General features: G+C 43.1%; 1 long non-coding RNA gene across 1 annotated transcript; it reads left to right on the forward strand.

Moving 5' to 3' along the window:
* The first annotated feature begins 7,181 nt into the window (after window positions 1–7,181).
* On the forward strand, window positions 7,182–10,509 carry LOC124692570. Its single transcript, XR_006999589.1, has 2 exons — window positions 7,182–7,490; window positions 7,615–10,509. It is a non-coding gene; the product is annotated as an uncharacterized LOC124692570 (long non-coding RNA).
* The last annotated feature ends 1,070 nt before the right edge of the window (window positions 10,510–11,579 follow it).

An 11,579-nucleotide genomic window follows, 5' to 3' on the forward strand; every position in this document is an offset into this window, starting at 1 on the left:
GAAAGTACTACGATACACCCCCTATACTTGTGGGTCATCACTTACTTATCTAGAGCGCTTGATCATCGGCCATGATACAATCCGTCATAGACCCTATTGCACAATGACGTCCACCTGGGACTGGAGAGCTTTATGGCCTTTCAACCTTACTGTGGGGCCAGCAGCACACCACAACACCGGAAAATAGGCATATGTTGATATGCGAAAGGAAGAAGATACATATAACTTCCTAGAGCCATTATAGATCTCATGGTTAACGTGAAATGTACGGTGCTAGAATCACTAGACGACATTGGTGATTAGTCTTAGATGAGTAGAACCCTTGCAATGGAACCTCCACCATCAACACATACCATGGTTTCATTGCCCACCACATAGTCATATTCATAATTGGAAAGTAACTTTTCATTTTCAATGCAGGAGTGATAAGTATATTGCTTTGCGAGTAAGTTGATAGAAAATAATCAATATGACATGAGCAAGAGTGAACTTGCCTGGAGACTGCGAGATAGTTCAGTTCGAAAGTTTGGATGGAACCTGGACCTCGGGATTTGAAAAGAAGCATCATTGTCCGATAAGGACAATGTTAAAAAAATTCAAATGATGGATGCATGGTGGATTTATTTTTTGGTTGAATCCCTTTTCCCAGAGTATTTTCTTAAGATTAAGGTGATTAAATCTTTATTGGAAGATTAATTCCATGAATAATAATTTATAACTCTTTAATATTATTTTGATGTGGGTTTTCCTTAAAAAGGAAAAGATTTGGAGTAATAGAATTTTCATTTTTTAAAATATTTACTTCAAAAGAAAAGATTTGGAATAATGAAACTTTCCTTTTCAAAATATTTGATTAACAAATATTTAAATTCATTTGGAATTTTTCTCTATTTTTATATCAAAGGAAAATTTCAAATCTTGAATCCCAATTTGGAATTCATTTCAAAATTTCCAGAATTTAAATTTTATTGTTTATTTCATTTCTTATTTTATTCTGGTTGAGATTTTTTTAATGCATTATTCAAATTTTCTAGAATTTTTGGAGTTATTTGCAATTTTTAAAATGGAAGGGTTATATGTGAAAAGATAGAAATACCCCTAGGCCCACCTGCTAGGTCAACCCATGGGTTAAACCGGACCGGCCTAGCTTGGTCGGCCCACCGACCTCACTCCTCTCTCTCACTCTCCCTGCAACCTGACCCTAATCGCCCTCTGCTCCCATGATCCTCAAATCGCCTCTGTCGTCGTCGGCTCACTCCGGCCATCTCCGGTGGTCCTAGACCACGCCGTTGGTCGCGTTCGAAGCGGAGCACGACGGCGCTTCGATCTATCCGCGTCGATCTGGAAAATGCGGCCTCCCCTGCTCGTGCACAAGCCCTACTACGCCTAGGGTTTGCGGTGGCTGTGGCGATTCCCATCGGCACGACACCCCTGGACGTGCTGGTGTTGCCCGACGGTTTTGCTGGTGGTGGCGCTCGGGCTGGCACTGGCCTGGTCGCGGTTTGGTGCCACCGTGACTGGCATGTGCCACCGTGACTGGCCCATGCCACCGTGCCGCCATGGACCCCTCCAAGCTTCACCAGGTACTCCTCTTTCTCCCTCTGTGCTCTCCTCTCTCCTTCTTCTTCCTTGGCTCTAGCTACTGGTTGGCTTGATTCTTGTGCTGCTGCTGCCTACTAGCCATGCTATGATGTGCTTGTGTTCTTCCTAGGCCTACTGCTGCTATGCCAGATGCTTTGCTATGCTTAATTACTTGTTACTGCTAGCCTAGCTATGCTTGTTGTTGCTCATGTGCTTGATCACATGCTAGCAGTGGCTAATTGGCTAGTACTTGTGGTGCTTATTTTGCACTCCTATGGATTGCATCTGCTCCAGATGCTCCATTTTGAACCATCTTGCTAGTGGCTAGGTTACTGGCTCATTTCTTAAGTGATCCTGATGATTATCCTATGCTACTTCAAATATATATATAGGTCTGTTGTAGCTGCTTACCATGTACCGGTGAGCTGTTGTTGCTTCTAATAGCACATTGACCTTGGACTAATGGCTATAGTGCCCCTGGTACCCTAATGGTTGCCTCACTGTATTGTTGCTGCTTAACTGAGCAATGAATTTGATTAAATTCTTGCACAGGCTACTTGTATCTAGATGAACTGCTTATGCAGTGTTGATTATATGCATGGGTTTATGATGTGTTTTATCTCCAAGACCAATTAGGAGATTTAAAAATAGTCTGAACCCATATTGGGTGATGATGACTTATATTTATTGTTGTTGGATGGGTTTGTGGTTGATGTGACCACAGTAGCACTTGCTACTACTTGGGTTTCTCTCATTGTTGGATCAAAATGGTTGGCTTATCTCAATGGAATCATGCGCAATAGGGAATCATATATATATGAATGCCACTGTGAACTGTTTTGTGAAGAAATAACTAATTACTGATGGTTCAAATAGCTAGGGATGCTAGGTGGTCTCTGTGGCTCCTAGTGGTTGTGTACTGCTCTAGAGGTTTGCTATCTATGCATCTATAATATTCTATTTGCACAAACTAGCCTTTGGAAAGTATATGTCTCTGGTTGCTCTCTTTCTGCCAGCATCTCTTGGTCTATACCAAGTGATGTTAATCCCTTTTGTGAGCATCTGCTCATTGATATTGTGCGAGCATGCATAAGTATGGATTGGATCCTATGGATCCACTTAAGAAATGAGTATGAACCGGGGTGTCCTCCACTCCGGTTCTGAAAACCCGGACGTGACATCTGCATCTGCGGCTTGTTGTTTCTTGGGGCAAAACGTCCGCTTGAGCTGGGGCGATACCTTGGGGTATTGCTGGGCCCACTCTGGTGCATCATGCGGCGTTTGCGGTTCTCATTTGCTTGGTTGAGCTTCCCCTCCATCTGGATGGCGGAGTCCACCAAGGCTTCAAGGTCGGCAAATGGAATGTTGACTAGCACAGTCTGCATCTCGTCATGCAGTCCGTTCAGAAATCTCTCCTTCCTCTTTTCTGTGTTGTCGGTCTCATCGGGGACATACCTTGACAGTGTGAGGAACCTGTCGCGGTATTCTACCACCGACATCCTACCCTGCTTGAGTTCCCGGAACTCATCCCTCATCTTCTTGATTAGACCCGGGGGCACGTGGTACTTGCTGAACTTGAGCTTGAAATCTCCCCAAGTCATGATCTGTCCCGCATTCATGGCACGGGTGCTGATCCACCAGGCTCTAGCTGGTTCTGCTAAATAATGAGTGGCGAACAGGACTTTCTCTGCGGCTTCGACTCCCGCAACCTCTAAATTGTTCTCCATTGTCTAGAGCCAGTCATCAGCATCAAGTGGCTCTTCTGTCTTGCTAAACACAGGAGGGTTGGTGTTCTGAAAGTTCTTGAGTTTTGATCCTGGGTGATCATGGTTTCCATGGCCTTGGTTGTTGTTAGCGATCTGTTGCAGGGCAGCTATGTTGGCTTTTCTTTCAGCTCTTTCATTCTCTCGGTCTTCCATCAAGGTCTGCAGCATTTGCATCATGGCATCTTGGCTGCTGTTGCGAGTTGGAGGGGCCATCTGAACATTGAGATAGATCATGAGATAAGAGGGAATTTTCTATGGCTTATTTTGGGTAAGTTAAAAAATTTAAAACTTGAATTCTTTTGATATTTGAACACAAACACACATTCATTCATTCAAACATCACATATTACAAGCTAACACATCCATGGTTTTAAGAACCATTTACTCGCGCTACGATACAAAGGACAGGATACAAACTCACACCTACACAAGTGATCAAGTGCAACTACTCCTCATCATCCACATCGATTGGGACGAAGTCATCTGCTCCGACCTCCAGGAACTCGTAGTCCTCAACATCAGTGTACTCGTCTTCCTCAAAGTCATCGTCATCACTCAGGAAGGCTTCTCCTCCCTGAATGTCTTCACCATCGTCTTCCATCTCCCTCAGCTGGTCCTCTTGGGCCTTGACAGTGGCCTCCAAGGATACTATCTTTGCGCGAAGGCGCGCAATGGTAGCGTCCTTCTTGGCACGCTGCTGGCGGAGTGACTTGCGGTCCTTTGCAAGCATCTTGATAGCATCGGCATGCTGAGCCAGGTGGAGGTGAGTCTGGTTGGCGTAAACGCGAGAGTTGTCCAGCTCCTTCTGAGCCTGGAACAGCATAAAGTCCAGGTGCTCCACGTGGTGCCTCAGCTCGGGGTGGGACTGCAGGTCCATGGGTCCTCCAATGGAGTCACGCCTTGCGAGGTGAGCAAAGCGAGCCCCTTGGATTGCCACCACATTCTGCCCGCACGGACGGGCAAGTGCTTCTCGAAGAGCACGAGCGAGTCCGTCCAGCCAGTTGCTTTCCCTGAAGGAAAAGAGGATCCTCTCAGAAGTAGGAGGCTCCATCTTGCCCCTGAGATCAGCGGTGATAACCCACAGAAGTTCCCCTCCGGGCTGGTCGTTGACTTCGACTCCGTGGAACTCTGGGTGCGGGCGTCCAAGGAACTCCGATAGGGCATCTAAGTCCCTCTCGAAAATCAGGCTCCCGCCATTCCCCAGCTGGTAAAACTTGGTGTTGGTTGGCTCCATCTGAAAGTGAATTGGATGAGTAAGTTAGAGAAATGAACAAGTTTGTCAAAATTTTATGTAGATTCATAAGGAAGAGCATGACTTATCATTTTCAATAGATCTCAAGGAAAAGAGAGTGAATAATTTTGTTAGACATATTCACTTCATTTTCTTTTGAAACTAAGTTTTTCAGAACGTCCATTCTAACTAGGGTCTCCTAAGGTCAAACAATGGCTCTGATACCAACTTGTCAACACCCGGATTTTTAAGTCCAGATGCCTATTATGCCATACATCGCAATCCCAGGAAGATTGTTGTTGCGAGACATAACAGTTGATATCATAAGTCATTATTCATTACAAACCATAGTCGTCTTACAAATAGAGATGACATGATCCAATATTACACAAATAGTTGATCTAATGATCAACGAACACATTACATAGCGAAAGCGTAGAAGTAGTGGACTATCTAATCCACAGGGCAACGCTTGACGTCAGAAGATACTCCTAGTTGGCGTAGACGTCCTGCTGGCCGTCATCTTGGTACTGCTGCTCTTCTTCATAGTTTGGCCATTTGAATAGCCAGGGACACAGCCGTGAGTACTTTAAAGTACTCGCAAACTAATACTAGTGTAAGTACTATCAATTTGAGTAATGACGTGCTAAGCTCTAGTTTTATTTGCATAAAGCCAATTTTAGTTCACTAGCATTTGATAGAAGACTCTTCATATGTTAACTAACTCAAGTGGGAACATTAGTGTCATTCCCACAACTCAGTTGTGAATCAAGTCAAGTTCACCATTCAAATCATCAATCCTTTTCAAGAAAACATCTGACAACGGTACAGTGTGGCCTTTCCAATCGTCCGTAACCGTGGACACGGCTATTCGAATAGGTTTACACTCTGCAGAGGTTGCACACTTGTGCCACAACATTTGATTACATCCGTCATGGATAACCCTGAATCATCGTAACTCAGTACGCGGATCATCAACCATAACCTTTCACTTACATACCCTAGTATAGGTACCTCTCCCCATGAGCTTGGCCTCTCAGTGAAGACAAACCGTCAGCCTCGGAACTGCACAGGGCTTGGGTCGGACATTCACCTCATTTCACATCATTTCACTTTCAATGGAGGCATCCTCGGCATAACCCCTATGATGCTTGTTTAGAGGGAACCCATACTAAGATGCATAAACTTCCAGTTAAGCCCTACCCATAATCAGGTATTGTGGGGGTACTAAATAATTGGAAAGGTATCGCATCCAAACCCAATATCAGTTTTTGTCAAATTCATCATATCCTCCAAGTCATATTCACCTTCAAAACTTTCAAAGTCATTTCACATGTTCCCATCTAGAGTAGTCAATTTTATTTGTTAGCACTAGCAACTAGTCATGAGGGGTGCTACTTAGCTTATAAAGCTTTTAGTCTAGGTTTGATACTCTTGCTATACTCTATACTTAGACCGAAGTTAACTATAAAAGGAAGCTTTGATTAAACAAAGTAAAAGCATGTAAGGGTAAAACTTGGGATGGGATCATTCAACATAAAGTAAAAGTAATGTTGCCTTGCTCTAGTAGAGCTTTGCACTTGCAAGAATATTAGCTTGCCTTGGTTGGTGTACTGATCAAAGTGGTCTTCTTCTTCCTAGAAGTAGACCTCCTCCTCCTGGTACTCCTCTGTAGTAGCGTCTAAAAATGGATACGAGGTAACAATCACCAAACAAGCTTAAGAGCTAGACTAAGCACACACAAAGTTCACACAAGCTAATCTATCATCACCACATGGCTATCATGTTGATTGACTTGGTTTTCTTCTTAAGAAAAATAATTTCCTCTCATTACAAATATTGATTTAGGGTTTCCCTTTAGTTCTTGAAGAAATAATTTCCTCTCATTGAATCTTGTTAAGATTTAATTTCCTCAAATAAGTAATGTATGAACCCATGTTGACCAAGGTCAACCATCCATAATTATCATTTGGGAAAATGATTTAAATGAGGTCAAGTACCTCATGCAATTTAACACTACCATACTTATAATTTAATATCACCAAAAAATTCAATATGAGATTATGTAGGACCATGGTCACTACCTCATGTTGAGTTACTTGAGACAAGATTTAAATGAGGGAACACCTCTCATATGATTTAACACATACTTTTGGAAAATTTAAATGGACTAGAAATAGCCATAAAGCCATTACTTATTCTAGCCCATGATCATACAAAGTAACCATGTGATATTTTTACATTATACCCTATATAAAAGGTAATCAGTTTACCCGCCCCAGATTAGTTTGGGTACTGTAGATGGCCAATTTTTCATGGTTTTAGTACATCCGTTCAGCGACACGTAGCCCAATATTTATCTCTCGGTAAGTTTGACTGATCTTTTCTTTTTTTTTCTCCTTTTTATTCGGGTAAGATGGTTACCGGCAACGGGTTGCCTTTTATTTCCCCCAATTTCTAACTATTGCCTGGGCACGCTGTAGTTTTACACGGTGCTCCCCTCTCGCGGTCGTCGGATCGTGATCGAACGGCTCGAACGAAGCAGCGCAAGCTAGAAAAAAGAAAGACGATTGCCTCTTCCCCGTTGCCCCATTCAAAGTCAACTTCGTCCTCAACTCCTCTCCTCTCTTCACCCGTGTCTACTTCCTCTTACCCCCTCGTCGATCTCCCCACTAAATCAGCCTCGTCGGCGACGAGCGGTTCGCCGGGAAGCCGCAGGGTGGTCGTCCTGGTGGGTGGGAGCGGTGGAGCAGCCTCTCCGCGGACGCGCGGATCGACGCATCCGAGGCGGGCGCTGGGATTCGACGCATTTGAGGTGGGGTGGACGGGCTTGGAGGCGGAGGCGAGAGGGCATCGGCGGTGTGGTGCTGCGTCCAGGCTGCGGTGTACTTCTGTCTTTTTTTTGGGAGCTGGTGAGTGCTTGGATCTCGGGTGTTTACCCATCTGGTTGTTCCTTTTCCGCGGTGGTGATGTAGGGTCGATGTGCTTTAGATTTTAGTTGCTTAGCAGTCGATTCGAATTTGATCGTACTTGCAGAGACATAGCCCCGGCTGGAAGATGTGCAGGCTATGGTGCCAAATTCTTCGTCCAATTTTTAGGACTGAACGAGTGTTCCAGCAGGTATACTCGTAGCAGTCTCCTTCGTTGCCATGCTCCATGGACGAGCTGGCTCCGCCCAACGCTTGATTTGTACCTCTGTATCTAATATATTTCTGTCACGGTGGTGCTTGTAGAGTAGTTTCAGCGTCGCTGTTACATGCCTCTGTTTCAATTCATGCTGACAGTTTAGAGCATTAACAACATCCTGACAGTCACACTCCATGGTTATGGGTTGGTTGAGAGTGGCCTCAATCTTCATGCTTTCTAGGACAGCCAAGGCTTTAGCTTCTTCTGCTAATTGGCATCGCATAATAGAGCCTCAAGCAGATATGATAATTTCCCCTGTATGGTTCCTGGCTATTGCCCCCATTGCCCCGTACCATCTTCAGAAATGAAGGAGGCGTCGGTGTTGATTTTCAGCCGACCTGTACTAGTATTGCTCCAGGAAATGCAAGATTTTCTGTCAGTTATAATATGATTAGTAGTAACACGTTCAGGAAAAAAACGTGATCTTCCCTATTCCTTTATGGTTGTGTTTGTTCCAGCTATTCTTGATCAAAATGGTGGTGTTAAGATAGTTTTTAATGAACTAAGCTAAGTTATTGATCGAAGCATCGCCTATGCCGAAGATGGTGTCGTTGCGCAGATGCCACACCATCCACCATAATAACAAGAGCTTTGATCTCATTTCCATTATCTGATTGTCTAGGATGACCCATTGATCCTCAGTTTTTCCCGCTCTTCTTCTTTGGGTAGATGCCAGACCTCACGCATAGCCTAATGGAGGGCTTGAGCTTTGGTGCATGACACGACCGCACAGAGTTCAGGTCATACATGTTTCTCCATACCATAGTATGTTTTGATGCATTTCTATAGTGTGCAGCTATGCGCTCTGAGTTTTTTCTGTTAAAAAAGCACTTAATCGCATGTTCAATTTTTGTTGTGAAGCAAATGTGTTCTTAAAATATGCTATGGATGTAACAGATCCACTCAATCAATAGTACCAGATGTATTTTTTTATACACGGGGTGTAGGTTTATATTTTCCACTTTGAAGGTTTTGATCATAATACACACTGGCTAGTTTTCTGAATATCATGTAGGATGTAAATTTTATACAGTAAATACATCCTGTTTCGGACGACTGGATTGTCTTGCCTAAACGTAGGATGTATATTTCATATTCCTGAGTTTTTTTCGTAAGGATATACAATATGATCTTCCAAAAGTTAATTGGATGGAACAAACACATGAAATCACTAGTATTAGATGTATCTTTTAAATGTTGGATGTATGTTCTCATACATGAACGTTAACATCATTACTATTATATGTATCAAAATACTAAGTATGTTTTTTGATCGCTGCTTGTACAATAGCTGGATGTATATTTCCATGTTTTAAGAAGTAATTTCTATGTAACAAACTAATAAAATCATTAGTACTAGTTGAAGATTTTTCCACATGAAGATTTTTTTGAGAATAAATGGTTAATGCATAATCCGTAGCATGTAAATATTAGTCATTAAATACGCCCTGGTTAATGAATAATCGATTGGACTTCATCGTCGCCTTTGAATCATAGGTTGATAGCGCGTTTTTCCTGTTGACACTTCCATGTCAGCGGTGTTGCTCCCATTAACTTGCTTGCCATGCCTGGCTGGTTTAGTTACATCTAGAGCTTGTGTTCAGCTTTGATTTCAAGCTTGTTCCATAAGTGGTGGTGACTTCTCTGCTGTCCCGAGTGTGTTCCGTGTAGTGTAGTTGTGCTCCTGCTTTTAGTTTTAGCTTGTTGTTTGATCAGCTTTGCAAGAGGTTCTCCTCAACACCTCTTATCGTTCGGCCGTGATGGCTTTATTAATTTAAAGTTGGGCTTTATAGCCTTTTATCTATCAAAAACTCAACATGGTAGCTGCCTGATGCAGACCACAATTAGATCGGTTTGAACATGTGGATTGAACCCGTAGCTGGGAACTAGTTTGGATGGGTTTGTGTGGAAAATTTATGGTTTGGTTTGGATCCTAGTATGCAGCATTTAGTTTGGTTGCGATAGATTGGTACACACTTTGTACAATTTGGGTTGGATTTGATCTGGTTTGAAAGCATTCCCAGCCGTAACAGTAAGGGATCATCTAAATTTTTGCTTCAACTGTAAGTAAAATTATGCGTATGGATGTATTATTATGTCCTTATTGTATCATATGATGTACTTTTATATTCCTTGAAGTTTTGGTCAGATTAAACTCTAGTTTCTTGTTTGATCAACATGATGTATTTTTATAATAATATTGTGCATACATGATGTATTATTGTATCATAGGAAGTACTTTTGCATCCCTTCAAGTTTTGTTTCACATTACACAATAGGGCTCTTTCCTAATTATTTTTTGATTCAACATGATGTATTTTCTCGTTAAAAATTTGCATATGGGATGTATATTTCTAGTCATATGATGTTCTATTTTTATTCTCTCAAGTATTGGGTCAGATTAGACAGTAGGTTTTTCTTGATTCAACATGATGTATTTTTTATTCTGATGCATGTTATTCTTACATCCCTCGATTATTAATTTTAATCAAAACCACATCAATGTGTTTTCAATGGTATATGTAGTTATACAACCGGTGAATTGCATATGTTGTTTTCGATTTATTCTGCATTGTCGCACAACCATAATGTAGTTGTTAATAGTTTGTGATGTATTTTTCCATGTAATATATTTGCTAAAAAATATTTACACAAGCAATCTGGATGTAATTTTACAACTATCAGCAGCCATGTATTTTTACTGTGATGTAATTTTAGTATAAAACACAATGGGTTTATTACGTCCATCTATTTGTTTTCATTTTTATCTAATACTCTCATTTTTCTTGGTACATAGATTTATAGATCTAACTCATTTTCTCTCCCTGTATTTTTTTGAACACAAGATTAACCCGCAGATGTAAATAAAGCCAATATATTTACATCTACGTGGCAGCGAGGAGAGGCCTGGTACTTCTTGTCGATTACGTAGGAAAAACATTCATCTACGGGTTGCAAAGCAAGCGATGTATTTTGTTACACTAAAAGGAAGATGGTGCGAGTTGATATTTACTTTGTGTTTTGCCGACTGCAGATGTGAATGTATTTTTTTACTGTACAAGATTTACACTTTTTTCTTCCATGTACTACTGACAATGCGTCACAGAAGGAGTACTAGGTCGTTGGGCTTTTGGGGTCCGCATTAATTGTGCTATCTGTACAAATCGTGGGAATGTTGTACACGGCACACTGCGGTAAGAAGAAAGGGTGGGCGGCCAAACTTTCCCTTTTAGTAACGCGCGGGTCAGTTCTTTCCGTTTTTGGGAGGGGCACCGTGGAAGACTACACGGTGCTAGGGCACTGTGTAGCCACGTCCTTTATTTCCTTCCTACTCTCCCGGTGATCACGATGGAAATTAATGGGGTGGGTTCTTCTGAGCATCTACCGCATCTACCGTGTAATTCATCTGGAAATATCCGGGCCCACCTCCACCTCCGCCGCTTTGACGGTTTGACCCAACAATCCACGAGGGCCCAAAGATCCGGGTCGACCGAGTTCTCGCGCACGCCTCTCATGCCCCGCCGCTCAGCGCCCTGCTGCCGCTGTGGATCCCGGGATCCCTTCCGTCGGCGCGCGAGGTGGCGCGGCTCACCGCCCATATATTGCCGGCGCATCGGGCTGATGGAGCGGCTGCCGCCGCGCAGAGGACCGCCATGGCCGGAGCGTCGATCCGGAGGCGGCTGGCACTATGAAATCCGAGGAGAGTGCAAGCGGCGGACTCCCCTGACCCCTCCCTCCATTCCCCATTTTCGGCCTACCTCTCCCCATCGCCGGCGGCCAAGGTGGTCCGAGGTGAGAGGGAGGAGTTTCTGACT

The sequence above is a fragment of the Lolium rigidum genome, chromosome 2 (genome assembly GCF_022539505.1).
Source record: "Lolium rigidum isolate FL_2022 chromosome 2, APGP_CSIRO_Lrig_0.1, whole genome shotgun sequence".
NCBI lineage: Eukaryota > Viridiplantae > Streptophyta > Magnoliopsida > Poales > Poaceae > Lolium > Lolium rigidum.